Source organism: Penaeus monodon, chromosome 18 (genome assembly GCF_015228065.2).
Source record: "Penaeus monodon isolate SGIC_2016 chromosome 18, NSTDA_Pmon_1, whole genome shotgun sequence".
NCBI lineage: Eukaryota > Metazoa > Arthropoda > Malacostraca > Decapoda > Penaeidae > Penaeus > Penaeus monodon.
The window spans coordinates 21,381,938-21,396,937 of record NC_051403.1 but is presented as its reverse complement, the minus strand read 5'-3'; positions in this window follow the sequence as shown (position 1 = coordinate 21,396,937).

Genomic DNA, 15,000 nt, shown 5'->3' with positions numbered 1-15,000 from the left:
CTTATATAATGCAGCAGGAAATCATCTGATATTCATCGTAATTAAAACAATTATAAGATCGCTCCTCACAAATAAAATACATAAAAGATTAAGTATTCCAGTTTTTCCTTCCAATAACTTCACATTACTGAAGAGGAATGGGTTAGGGGTAAAGGCGATCTATCACAATATTGCCGGGGGGGAACGATACCAAAAAAGTTTGAGAACCTCTGCTGTAGGGAGGGAGGGAGGGAGGGAGAGAGAGAGAGAGAGAGAGAGAGAGAGAGAGAGAGAGAGAGAGAGAGAGAGGAGAGAGAGAGAAGAGAGAGAGAGAAAGAGAGAGGAAGAGAGAGAGAAGAGTAGAATAAAGAGAGAGAGAAAGAAAGAAGGGGAGAGAAAGGATGAGGGAGAGGAGACAGAGTGAAAGTATGATAGCGATGACGAGAGGGAGAGAGAGAGAGAGAGAGGAGAGGATAGAGAGAGAGGAAGAGAGGAGAGGAGAGGAGTGAGAGGAGGAGAGAGAGAGAGAGAGAGAGAGAGAGAGAGAGTTCAAATTCAAAGTACGACCGTGGAGACAAGCAAAGAAGGGGAGGCAAGGATGAGGTCGAGTGTGAGACTCTATTCCTGTACTTGTTGAAACGCTGTATATACCAAGCGCTCTGCCACTCGACCGACGCGGGGGGGGGGGGGGGATGACGTTGAGGTTCTGAGGGGCGGGAAGGAAGGAAAAAGGAGGGGAAGAAGGGGGAATGGGGGAGAGTAGGGGGCGAATGGGGGCCTGAGAGGGGGGGGGAGGGGAAGGGATGCGACGGAGAGTGATGTTGAAGGGGGGGAAAGGGAATGTGGGAGAGAGAGTGATATTAAAAAGGGATAGAAAGAATGCCAGAGGAGGAGTGATGTCGGAGGGGGGAGGGAGAAAGGGGCATGAAGGTGAGGGGGGAGGGGGGGGCTGTTGAAGGGGATACGAAGGGGATTGACGAGGAGGATGTTGATGGTGGGAAGGGGGGTGGGGCTGGGGGAGAAGCGTTCTTTGAATAATTTGATGTAGTTGAGGGATGTTAAAGGGGGGGAATATGCTTTTGAATAATTTGATGTAATTGATGTTAAGGACGGCAGAAGTGATGAAGTTAAGGGATAAAAAGGGAGTTTAAGGAAGAGAGATGGGGGGTGGGGGGGTAGTATTGAGAGCTGAGCGGAAGATGAAAACTGAAGTTGGAAGAAAGGAAAGGAAGAGGAAAGGACGGTAGAGGAGAAACGAGGAGAAGAGACTAGAAATACTGTAAAAGGAAATGATAAAAAAAAAACGAAAATACGAGAAGAGGAGGAAATTGTAGAACAAACATGATACGAAGATTATAAAAAAAAAAGAAATAGAAAGACGAAGAATGAGAAAAAAGACGAAAATAAAACATAAAATGCGAAGAAGAATGACTAAGAAACCTGAAATCTTGCAAGACGGGAAGTTTGAGATTAAGGCGGATCCCAAGAAAGAAGGCAATGGCACCTAAAGGGAAAGGAAAGCTTTACATTTTTTTTATATCATTATTTCATATCTGTTTTTATTTTTATTAATCAAAACAGAAGCTCTTGGGGGCCTAATGTTATCCGCAAACTACCGAACGAGCTGGACGTTAACAAGGAAACTGCCAATGAGCGCTAACAACTCATCACCATTACTGGCCACTTTTGGCAAATTTTAATTCCGTTGTTATTGGGTTAAGAATAAGAAGAATGGGAGGAGGAGAGAGAAACAGAGGAATTATAATATAATTATATATATTATTATTATTTATTATTAATTAATTATATATATATACGAGGAATGGGAAGAGAAGGAAGGGAGATCAAAGTGAGGGTAACTCCTCCTTACGACGATACAAGGAAGGGAGAAATGTGTAAGGAAAATAAGAAAGGGAGAAGGAAAGAAAAGAAATGGAGAAACGTGTAATAAAAGAAAAGAAAAAGGGAGAAAAAAAATGAAGGAAAGGAGAAAAGGAATCATAAAAAAATATATATATATATATGCAATTGTTCTAAATATTGTGTTTGTTATTGTGTTCACGGTCAAATAAGTTAAGAAAGGACAACGAATTGATCATGTAACAGAAAATAAAAGGAGGGAGAAATAGAGAAAGGGAGGGCCGGAAAGGGGGAGAGATAAGATGTAAAAGAAAACAGACAAGGTGCAAGAAATAACAGGAGGGAAATGATAGTAGAAATGGAAAATAAGATTAAGATAATTTAAGAACTACGATAGAGAGAGAGAGAGAAAAAAAAAAATAATCAATTTTAAAAAAACGAGAAAAAAAAAATCCAAGCAGACGAGGCCAAAACGTGATAAAAGAAAGGACGCAGGAAAGTGCGTCACGTAACGAATGGAAGCGAAAAGAAGGAGAGAAAGGAAGGATTAGCTTTGATGAAAGAACCTGCAGACACACGAAACCCGCGGCTTTGAGCGGCCGGGAGGCTCGCCGAGAAGTGCCGACGCGGCGCAGGTTCGGCGACGCAGAAAGTGTTGCTCGTATTTATTAGTCGCTTCTATGGTTTTTAGCTTTATTATTGTTGTTGGATAAGTTTTTGATGCTCTCATTTGTTCGGTTATTAGTTTTATTAGTATTATTGTTATTTTTATTTGTTTTCATTAATATTTATTATTATTATTATTGTTATTGTTGTTGTTGTTGTTATTATTATTATTACTATTATTATTATTATTATTATTATTATTATTATTATTATTATTATTATTATTATAATGAGCATTATCATATCATTATTATGAATATTATTATTATTGTTGTTATTGTTATTATAATTATTATTGTTGCTGTTGTAATTGTCATTGTTGTTGCTTTTTCATTACCACTATTAATATTATTATTGTCATCATCATCTTATTATAATTATTTTTATTATCATTATTAGCACTACCATCATATTACTCTTGCCTTCATTAGTAGCATTACCATTATCAATATTTACATTGTTATATATTCACTCACAAGAGCGTAACTATATTCATGTAAGAGAAAAAATGAATAAAAGAAAAGAGGAGAAACTCCCCTCAAGAGAAAGGAAAATAAAAAAAAAACAAAAACCAAAGAAAGACGGTGAAAGGAAGAAAGAAGTGAAATAAGAAAAAAAGGGAAAAGAAAACAGAAAACGAAGAGCAGAGAGCTCATACACATCGAGAAGAGGGGAAAGGGAAGAGTAGAAGCGAGCCGAGATGAGGAGAGAGGAGGAAGAGGACAAAAGGGAACGCGGAGGAGAGACGAAAGAGGGGGAGAGGTAACGAGCGAAAAGCGGCTTTCCAACGCACTCGCTCGGGTCTAGCAAACAGCCGCGGTAAACATCGTCTTTTGTGAGCGGAGGCCCGGCTTGTTTGGGGTCCCGCCCGCCTCAGACACCACGCCCGCCCTCCACGCCCGCCCGCCCGCACGCCCGTCTGCCCTCCACGCCCGCCCGCCCGTCCGTCTGCCCTCCACGCCCGCCCGTCTGCCCTCCACACCCGCCCGCACGCCCGCCTGCCCTCCCGGCCGCCCATCTGCCCTCCACACCCGCCCGCACGCCCGCCTGCCCTCCACGGCCGCCCAGCCACACGCACGCAGGACAGTTCGTCCGTCTACTTTCTACTATTTTTCTTATTCTCTTTCTACTTCTCTAACTTTTTTTTTTTTTGTTCCTTCTACTCCTCCTCCTCCTCCTCCTCCTCCTCCTCCTCCTCCTCCTCCTCCTCCTCCTCCTCCTCCTCCTCCTCCTCCTCCTTCTCCTCCTTCTTTTCCTCCTCTTCCTCCTCATTCTCCAATCTTCCTCTGTTTGATTGTTTGTTTGAGCTCCTTCCGGGAATCTTTGGTTTGCTTTTTATTATTATTATTATTATTTGTTTGTTTATTTTTTTCATTAGCTTCTCTGTGTTTTATTAGTTTTAATCTTCTTCCCTTTTTTATTTTTTTATTTTTTCCTTTTCCATTTTTTTCTTTCTTATTTTTTGTATTGGATAATTTCCGCTACTTACCACTTTCATTTCCTATGTGTTGTTATTCATTTATTTATTTTATTTTATTTATTTTTTTATCTACAGATGATATTGCTACAACTTTCACTACAGTTGTTGACGCTGTCACCACTATTACCTCTACAACAACCACCACCTATAACGTCATGATTATTACCACTGCTGGTGCTGATAGTTGTAATAATGATGATGATGATGATGATGATAATGATGATGATAATAACAATAATAACAACAATAATAATAATAATAATAATGATAGTAATAATAATTGTGATTATAATAATAATAATTATTAAAATGATAATTATAATAATAATAATTATTATAATAAGGCAATTACTACAATTACCATCATTATAAACATTATAAACCATTACTCCCATACTACCATACTTCACCATACTACCACTACACCACACACCATACTTCCACCACAATGCCACCATACTGCTACCACACGCAGGGACCAATTCCTCCCCCCTCATTACCAGCGCACGGGGAAGCCAGACTTGACCCGATGGTGCGATGGGCGTGGCCTAATGGAGGGAGTTGGGGGGATAGGGGATAAGGGAGGGAGCGTGGGGGAGATAAGGGGGACGGATGGATGGGGAGTGTGCGGAGGGAGGGAGGGGGAGGGGGGGGTGGAGGTAGGGGAGGCAGGTGGGCGGAAGTGCGTGGAGGGGAGGGATATTGAGATAGGGGTAAGGGAAGGAAGAGGGAAAGGTAGGTGGGGATGTGCAGGGAAGGAAGGGGAAGGATAGTGGAGAAGGAGAAGTGTGTGGAGGGAAGGGGAGGGGGTTACCTTAGCGTTAGGGAAAAGTGGGGAGGAAGGGAGGATGCGTGAGAAGAGAGAGGGGGAGAAGATGAAGAGATGAGGGGTTGGAAAATTTGGGAGAGAGGGGAAGCAAAGGGGAGGTGGGGAAGAGTGGGGGGAGGGGAGGGGAAGGAACGGGAATGGGGTGGAAGAAGGGGGAGTGGAGGGGGGCGGTGAAGTTACAGCTATTGATTCCATGACACCAACTCGTGATAGGAGTTGGGGAAGGAGGGAAGGGAGGGGGTAGGACCTCCTGTGGGGGTTGTGGAGGAGGAAGCAGCTCATTGTGGGGGTCGAGGGTTAGGGTTTTTGGTTGGGGATGCTTTCTAGGGGAGGGGAAAGGCTTGCGTGTGTGTGCGTGTGCGTGTGCGTGTGCTTGTGTGTACGTGTGTGTGTACACGTGTGTGTGTGTGTGTACACGCGTGTGCGTGCGTGCGTGCGTGCGCACGCGCGCGCGTGTTTCTATATGCTTATAAAGAGAGATATAGATATAGGTATATAGATAGATAGATAGATAGAAATGCATATGGATGAATGGATGTAAATTTAAGCTTGCCATCACACTAACATACATTGTTTCTACAAGAAATTAGAGGGAGAAAAAGGCGAGACAGACAGACGTAGAAATAGACAGACAGAAAAGAAAGACACACACAGGTATAGAAACAGACAGACAGAAAGACAGACACACAGACACAGACATAGAAACATACAGATACAGACACAGACAAACACGAAGAGGGACGAAAAAAAATCTTGAAGGAAGTAAGTTTAATGAGAAGAGGAAATCGCTAAATTAAAAGTTGGTTGACCGGAAATGAATTTTTAAAAAATCCATAAAGAAGGGTCGGATTTCTGTACATCCAGAAGAGAAGAAGGGAAGAAATGAGAAAGGGGAAAGGAGGCAGGCAGATAGATAGGTAGATGTATAGATAGAAAGATAGACAAATAGATAGGCAGATAGACATATAGACAAACACACAAGTAGACAGACAGAAAGATAAAGAGACAGACAGAGAGGGATTGATGTACAAGATAAATCAGAGGATACGAAAGTGTAAAAAATAAATACGAAGAGATAGCTAAAAGAAAGCGAGAGAAAACAAAGAGAGAGAGAGAAAAAAACACGCACATTATGAAGACAAAGAAGGAGAGATAATAATGATAAGGACAAAGGATTTCCAAACATCAAAGACTGAAGGAACAGATAAGAAGCCTCCCTCTTTGGCTCCGTCGCCTCCTCTTGCCTCTTGATTTTAACCTCTCTCGCTTTCTCTTGCTCTTTCTGTTTGGTTTGTTTGTTTTCTCTTTTTACTCTTCCTTTTTTTCTCTCTCGATCTTTTTTTTTTCTTTCTTTCCTTTTTCTCTTCCTCATTGTTTTCACTTTTTTTCTCATTTTCTTTCTTTCTCGCATCCTCTCTTGCTCTTTCTCTGTTTTTTTTTCTATCTTTCTTTTTATCTATTTTATCGATTTTTCTATTAGCATATTTATGTATATATTATTATTTTTTGTATTCTTTATTCATATATTTATTTATGTATTATTTCACATATTGATTTTTTTTTCTTTTTCATCAGTGGGGGGGGGGTGCATATGATATCCAGTAACCTGATAAGTGCCAAGTCCTGTTTCTAACACGGAATGCATTATGCATATATTATTAGCACCCATGTTGCACAAGTTTGAAAACTGGACCGCATATAATTCCATGACGTACTGGCAGCGCGTTTGCATTATTGAGATTGGGGTGATCAGCTGTTCTTTTTATGAAATGTCAACGTGGAAATGCTATTGGCTGAGTCTGCTTTGCTTCTAGACGTTGCAGTGCTGGTTGCTTTTTATATTTCTTGGAGTTGGGTGCTTTCTCTCTCTCTCTCTCTCTCTCTCTCTCTTCTCTCCTCTCTCTCTTCTCTCCTCTCTCTCTTCTCTCCTCTCTCTCTCTCTCTCTCTCTCTCTCTCTCTCTCTCTCCTCCTCTCCTCTCCTCTCTCTCTCTCTCTCTCTCTCTCTCTCTCTCTTCTCTCCCCCTCCCTCCTTCCTTCATCTCTCTCTCTCTCTCGCTCCTGCTCTTGCTCTCTCTCTCTCTCTCTCTCTCTCTCTCTCTCGCTCTCTCTCTCTATATATATATATAATAATAAAAATAATGATAATAATAATAATAATAATAATTTTCCCCTTTCCCTCTCTTCCCTCCCTCTTCCTCTTCTTCTTCCTCCTCCTCTTCCTCCCCCTCCCCCTCCCCCTCCCCTCCCCCTGTCCCCCTCTGCCTCCTTTAGTGACCACACACACACACACACACACACACACACACACACACACACACACACACACACACACACACACACACACACACACACACACACACACACACACACAAATACACACACACTCATATGTACATAGGCGCGCGTTTCTCCCTAATTAGTCCTGTCTCCCAGTGTGTCATCTGCTCCTCTCAGAAGCCCTCAGCATCTTTCAGCATCCTCATCTTCTGTTTCGTCACAGTGAAAGTTGACAGCAGTCATCGCACGCTTTTCAGTCCCTTTTTAGCCCCCCCCCCTTTCCTCTTCTCCTTTTTGGTGCCCTACTGCTTCATCTCCCTTCTTCTTCTTCTTCTTCTTCTTCTTCTTCTTCACTTCCTTCTCCTCCTCCTCCTTCATTTTCTCCTCCTCCTCCTCCTCAATTTCTTCCTTCTCCTCCTCCTCTTTCATCTTCTTCCCCTCCTCTTCCTCTTCTCCTTCTCCTCCTCCTCCTCCTCCTCCTCCTCCTCCTCCTCCTCCTCTCCTCCCCCTCCCCCCTCCTCTGCCCTCCTCTCCTTCTCCTCTCCCCTTCCCCCTATACTTAGAAGGCTGTCGTCCCCTTCTCTCCTACTTCATAATTAAATGATGATAGTAAAATTCATTAAACGAATAAGCTGTTTGTCTCCTCTTCTTTTCCTTTCCGTCCTCTTCACTTTCTTCTCCCCCTCTCCTCCCCTTCCTCCTCACATTTCTCCCCTTTCCTTCCCTTCTCTCACTCTCTCCACTCTTTCCCCTCTCTCCTCCTCCTTTCCCCCTCGTCTCGCTCATATCTCCTCTTCCTCTCTCCCTCCTCTTCCTTCCTCTCCCAATCCTCTCCCCCCCCCCACATCCTCTCTCCCTCACACCCTCTCCCCGCCACTCCTCTCCTCTCCCCCCCACTCCTCTTCTCTCATCTCCCTCTCCTTCCATTTTGTGTAAGTAATGAAGTGTTGTGAAGTGTTGTGTGTACATATTTGTGCAGTTGTACACTCTTAAGGATTGTTTATATGGGACGTCGAGTTAAAAAGCTTTCATGATTGAATTTGGTGATTCGTGTGTTTATGTATATACAGAGATAACGATGGTTGACAACGATAAAAGATGAATGAGCTATCGTACCAAAAAAGATGTTTATTTTTATAAAAGGTTGTAATGAGGAGAATAATGATGGGATAATACGTTGGTGTAAAGTTATGGTTTTATTACCCCGTACGATTATTTGTTTTGTTGTGTTATGATGATTATGCCTGGGTATTGATAAGGAGGAGGGGGGTGAGGAGGAGAAGAAGAAATGGAAAAGGGGGAAGAGAAGAAGAAGAGGGAGAAGGTGAAGGAGGTGAGGAAGAGAAACAGAGGAGGAAGAAAAGAAGAAGGGTATAAAGTAGAAACGAATGAGAAAAAGAGACAAGAAAATGGAGGAAGAGCAAGAGAAATAGAAGTAGTAATAGAAAAAGTAAAAGAAGAAAAAGAAGAAGTATGAGTCGAGGCAGAAGTACTAGTAGTCGTAGCAGAAGAAGAATGAGAAGAGGAAGAAGACGGAAGAAGTGTGAAAAACGACCCGCACAGAATGGCCAGCAGAATGAGGAATGGGAAAGCGTGTTTAGATGATAAAGGGAAGATTTAGAGGAGGGGTGGGCGAGGAGAGGAATGAGCAATATCGCGCGTTTCCTCCTCCTACGGGTTGTCACCTTAGCTTTTCTCACTTTTTTTTCTTTTTTTTTTTCCTTCTTCGTCTTCTTCATCTCCTCTTCCTCCTCTTCCTCCTCTTCATTTTGCTCCCCTATCTCCTCTTCTTCCTCATTGTCTTCTTCGTCTTCTGCTTCTCCTTTTCCTTCTCCTTCTTCTCCTCCTCCTCCTCTTCCTCCTCCTCCTCCTCCTCCTCCTCCTCCTCCTCCTCCTCCTCCTCCTCTTCTTCCTCCTCTTCTTCCTCTTCATTTTGCTCCCCTATCTCCTCTTCTTCCTCATTGTCTTCTTCGTCTTCTGCTTCTCCTTCTTCTTCTCCTTCTTCTTCTCCTTCTTCTTCTTCTTCTCCTCTTTCTCCTTCTCTTTATCCTTCTCTTTATCCTCCTCCTCCTCCTCTCCTCCTCCTCCTCCTCCTCCTCCTCCTCCTCCTCCTCCTCCTCCTCCTCCTCCTCCTCCTCCTTCCTCTTCATTTATCTCCTCTTCCTCTTCATTTTCCTCCTCTTCATCTTCTTCATCGTCTTCTTCTCCTCCTCCTCCTCCCCCTTCTCCTCCTCCTCCCCCTCCCCTCCCCCTCCCCCCTCTTCCTACCCCTTCTCCATCCTCTCCCCCTTCCATCTCCCTCATTCTTCTCCTCCTCCTCCTCCTCCCCCCCTTTCCTACCCCTCCTCCATCCTCTCCCCCTTCCATCTCCCTCATTCTTCTCCTCCTCCTCTTCCCCCCTCTTCCTACCCCTCCTCCATCTTCTCCCCCTACCATCTCCCTCATTCTTCTCCGCCCCCTCCTCCTCCTCCTCCCCACCCACATCCTCCCCCAAGTGTAGGATAGTAACCAGATACTCCTGACGCCCTTGCCGCCTCCCCCCTCCCCGTCTGCCTCCACCCCCCCGGCCTGCAGCCTGCAACCTGCACCGTTAATCCCTACTTCATGAAGGATTTATATGTCCCCCAGGGCTGTAAATCATGAGGGAGGGGAAGGTGGGGAGTGGATAGGGGGACGGGGGAGTGGGGAGGACAGAGGATGGGGAAGTGTATGTGGAATGTTTGTGTGTGTGCTTGTTTGTGTGTGAATGTGTGTATATGTGTATAGTTCTATGCGAGTTTGTGTTTATATCTGTTTGCGTGATGTGTATGTTTTTTTTTTTTGTGATGAGATGTGTTCGTTTGTCTAGATGCGATGCGTTAGTGGTTGTGTTCGTTTATTTGTTTGAATCGAAACCCATGGAAAATACTAACGGTAATAAACCCTCATTATCTGTTAGAATCCACGTTTCCACCCAATTGGATTTATCACGAACAGAAAACAGCCAGCCAGCCAGCCAGCCAACCCCCCCCCCACCCACCCACCCTCCCAACACACATACGTGTAATGGACAAGTGTTAAAATGTGTGTCTGCTCGTCTTTGCTTCGCCGGGGTCTGATTTGCCTCATTCGTGGGGGCTGAGGGAGGGGAATTTGCATCGTTTTGGGAGAGAGAGAGAGGGAGGGAGGGAGGGAGGGAGAGAGAGAGAGAGAGAGAGAGAGAGAGAGAGAGAGAGAGAGAGAGAGAGGAGGAGGAAGGGCAGGAAAAAGATAGAGGCAGAGAGAAACAGGGGATATATATATATGTGTGTGTGTGTGTGTGTGTGTGTGTGTGTGTGTGTGTGTGTGTGTGTGTGTGTGTGTGTGTGTGTGTGTGTGTGTGTGTGTGTGTGTGTCTATATATATATATATATATATATATATATATATATATATATATATATATATATATATATGTGAGAGAGAGAGAGAGAGAGAGAGAGAAATGAATAGATGGACAGACATAAAAAATAGACAGGTAAAGAGGAGAGAGGGGGGTGGGGGGCACCAGGAGAAAGGGCCGGCGGGGGAGACCGCGTGTCTGTCTGTTTACCGTGTTTAGATCTGCGTCGCCCCGGGCTAAACTACCCGCCATCTGTCTCCATCATCTTTCCATCATATTTCGGCAAGATCTTCACTCACCATTAGCCTCGGCCTGAGAGCGTAGGGCGACCGCAACTCTATTTATTATCCGGAATGGAAAATACCGCTTCCGGCATCAGCTCTTTGCCCGCCTTCGGAAACCCTCAGCGATCGCGGGAAACCGGCCTCTCGAGTTCTAGAAACCGGCCTCTCGAGTTCTAGAAACCGCCCTCTCGAGTTCTAGAAACCGCCCTCTCGAATTCTAGAAACCGCCCTCTCGAATTCTAGAAACCGCCCTCTCGAATTCTACAAACCGCCCTCTCGAGTTCTACAAACCCTCTTGAATTCTAGAAACCGCCCTCTCGAATTCTAGAAACCGCCCTCTCGAATTCTACAAACCGCCCTCTCGAGTTCTATCGGCGTCTCTGCCTGTTCTTTTATTTTATTTATTTTTTTCCTATTTCCTTATCCTGTCTTTGTCTCTCTCCTTTCCTTCTCTTTCTTTAATTTCTCCTTCGTTGTCTTCTCCCTGCTGTCGCTCCGTTGTCCTCGGCCTTTTCTTTCTTTTTCTTTTCTTTTTCCTCTTCCGTTATCCTTTTCTTCCATGTCTGTTTTCGTATCTTTCCCTTTCTTTTTCTTTTGTTTTAATTTTTCCCCTATTGCCTTCTTCCTGTCATCGCTCCGTTTTCCTTAACTTCTTTCTTATTCCTCTTCCTTATCCTCTTGTTTATCTGTCTCACTCTCCATCTTTTCCTTCTTCTCCTTCTTCTTTTATTTTTTTCCCTTTCTCCTTTATCGGAAACATTATTACCCTCATCTATCTTCTTCGTCTTTTCCTCCTCCTCCTCCTCCTCCTCCTCCTCCTCCTCCTCTTCTCTTCCTCCTCCTTCTCTTCTCCTCTTCCTCCTCTCCTCTCCTCTCCTCTCCTTTCTCCTCCTCCTCTTCTTCCTTACTCCCTCTACATCCACTTATTCTTCCATTTCCATTCCCATCCTCTTCATCCCACATTTTTTCTCCCTCTTCCCCTCCCCCGTGTCTCTATTCCTCCTCCCACCCTTTTTCTCTCTCTCTCGCCTCCCTCTTCTTTCTTTCCTTATCTCCCCCTTTTCTCACCGTGTTTCCTCGACCCTATTTTTTTCTCTCGCCTCCACTCCCTCCCCTCTGTGCCTGTTCTTCTTCGACATTTTTTTTCTCCTTTTCTCCTCTTGCCTTCTTTGATATATTTCTTTCTCCCTCCCCTCTCTTTTTCTTCATCTTCTTCCTCTTTTTATTCTTTCTCCCCTCTTCTTCCCCTCTCTCTCTATTCCCCCTTTTTCTTCCCTTTTCTTTTCTCTCTCTCTCTCTCTCTCTCTCTCTCTCTCTCTCTCTCTCTCTCTCTCTCTCTCTCTCTCTCTCTCTCTCTCTCTCTCTCTCTCTCTCTCTCTCTCTCTCTCTTCCTCCCTTCGTCCCTATTCTCTCTCTCTCTCTCTCCTCTCTTCTTCCCCCCTTTCCTTATCTCCCCTTCTCCCTCACCTCCTTTCGCCACCGTCTTGTAAGCGTCGCGGCCCCAACGGACGAGATTAAATTTTGATTTATCTCCTTGTTTGCGGTTCATAGCGTCGGCATGGGAGCCTTTTTTCCGGGGGGGGGGTGCGCCTCAGGGTGTGTTTGTATGTATGTGTGTGTTTATATATTTGTGTGTGTGTGTGTGTTTGTATGTATGTATGTATGTATGTATGTTGTTGTATTTTATATGTTGTTATTTATATATTATATATATATATATATATATATATACTTATATTATATATATATATATATATATATTATATATATATTATAATTATATATATATAATATATTATATATATATATATATATATATATATATATATATATATATTATATATATTATATATTTATATTATATATATATATATTATATATATATATTATATTATATATTATATATATATATATATATATATATAACATATATATACACACGTGTGTTTGTGTGCGTGTGTGCCTGTGTTTGTGAAGGGAGGTGGGGACTATATATGTGTGTGTGTGTGTGTGTGTGTGTGTGGTGTGTGTGTGTGTGTGCACATGTGTATGTGTGTCTGTATATATATGTGTGTCTGTATATATATGTGTGTTTATACATATATATATGTGTGTGTATATTTATACACATATGTGTGTGTGTGTGTGTGTGTGTGTGGTGTGTGTGTGTGTGTGTGTGTGTGTGTGTGTGTGTGTGTGTGTGTGTGCGTATTCTTATATATATATATATAATATATATATATATATATATATATATATTATATACACATATCATATATTTATCTACATATAATATCTATTACTATACTATTCATATATATATATATATACTATATATATATATATATATTATCTATATATATTTTATATATATATACTAAATATAACAATGTATATATATTTATATTTACACACACACGTGTGCTGGTCGAGAAAAGAAAACATGGACAGAGAAGGGCAGATTGACAGACAAGAAAATGGATACTAATGCATATATAGTGTGTTTAATGTCACATGAGCTTCCGGCGGTTGTACGCCACAAAAATCTTATCACTATAAACAAGGGTTTGCGCGCACACACTCTCTCTCTCTCTCTCTCTCTCTCTCTCTCTCTCTCTCTCTCTCTCTCTCTCTCTCTCTCTCTCTCTCTCTCTCTCTCACTCCCTCCCTCCCTCCCTGTTTATCTATCTATCTATCTTTCTCCCACCTTCATGTATATCTTCTTTTCCTCCTCCTCCTCTTCTTCCTCCTCCTCCTCCATCTCCTGATCCGCTTCTTGTCTCTCCTCCTCTTTACACTCCTCCTCCAACTCTCCCCCTTCTCTTCCTGCTTCTTTCTTCTTCCTTATCTTCTCCTCTTCACCCTCTCCATCCTTCTAGTCTTTGCCTGCCCTCCTCTACACCACGTCAATTCCATCTTCTTTCTCTTCTCTCCTTATTCTTTCCTCTTCTCGCTTTTCCCTTCCACCGTCCGTCCCCTCTCTCTTCTCTACTCTCTTTTCACTTCCTCCTTTCGTGCCCTCTCTCTCTCTTCCTTATCTTGCCTCTTCTGTTTTCCCTTCCTCCTTCCTTCCCTCTCTCTCTCTCTTCCTTATCTTGCCTCTTCTGTCTTTTCCCTTCCTCCTTCCTTTCCCCCTCTCTATCTTCCTTATCTCGCCTCTTCTCTCTTTTCCCTTCTTCCCTCCTGGTCTATATTCATCGGCCTGTCCTTCCTTTTCTTCTCTTCCTTCCTTCCTCCTCCCTTTAGTTTTTCATTATGACCTCTTTCTTGTATCTACTACCTCTCCCTCTTTCCTTATTTAACCTTATTGTATCCCCTCTTTCCGTGCTCTTTATCCACGTATCTCCACTTCTCCTTCTACTCATTTAATCTCCTTTCTCCTTGTTCTTTTAATTCTTCCTTATTCCCTCTCTTTCTCTGTCCAATCCTATCTCCATCCCTCCTTCCAGCTTCTCTCTCTCTCATCTGATTCCTATTTAACCTCCTTTTCCTCTCTCCTTATTCCTCTTTTCTCCCCACTCTTTTTTCCTTCCCTTTCCCCTCGCTTATTCCTCTCCACTTCTCCTCTCCATTTTCCGTCCATCCCTTCCACCTTTCCTTACTCTCTCTCCTTTTCCCTTCCCCCTCTCTTTCTTCTTCCTTTTTCGCCTCTCTCTCTTCCCTTTTTCCCCTCCCTGTTCTCGCCCCAATTTCTCCCTCCCTCCATCGCCTCCTTCTTTCTCACCCCTTCCTAGCCTCTCCCTTCTCTTTTTCCCTTCTTCTCCTCTCTCTCCTCACCTATACTCCTTCTTTCTCACTACTTCTTAGCCTCTCCTCTCTCTTTTTCCACTCCTTTCCTGCCTCTCCCCCCCCATCCTCCCTCTCTTTCCCTTCCCTCTCCTCCCTTCCTCCTCCTTTCTCACCCCCTTTTTTTTTTTTAGCTTCCCCTCCAACTTTTTCCCCTCTCCTCCTCCTCCTCCTCCTCCTCCTCCTCCTCCTCCCTCCTCCTCCTCCTCCTCCTCCTCCTCCTCTTCCTCCTTCTTTCTCACCCCTTCTTAGCCTCTCCTCGCGTCCCCTCTTAGAATCCCCGACGCGAGGCTCCAGCGTGTCTTGTCGAGGGGACTTTTTCCCCGCGCCCGCTCGCCCTCTCCCTGCTTCCTGAGAACCAACACCGGATGCTGCGTATTTTTCTTTTTCGCGGCGCCTCTCCCTCTTGTCGTGTGTGTGTGGGGGGGGGGGGAGAAAAGGAGGGAGGGTGGGCGGGAGTGTAGGTGGGAGGGTGGG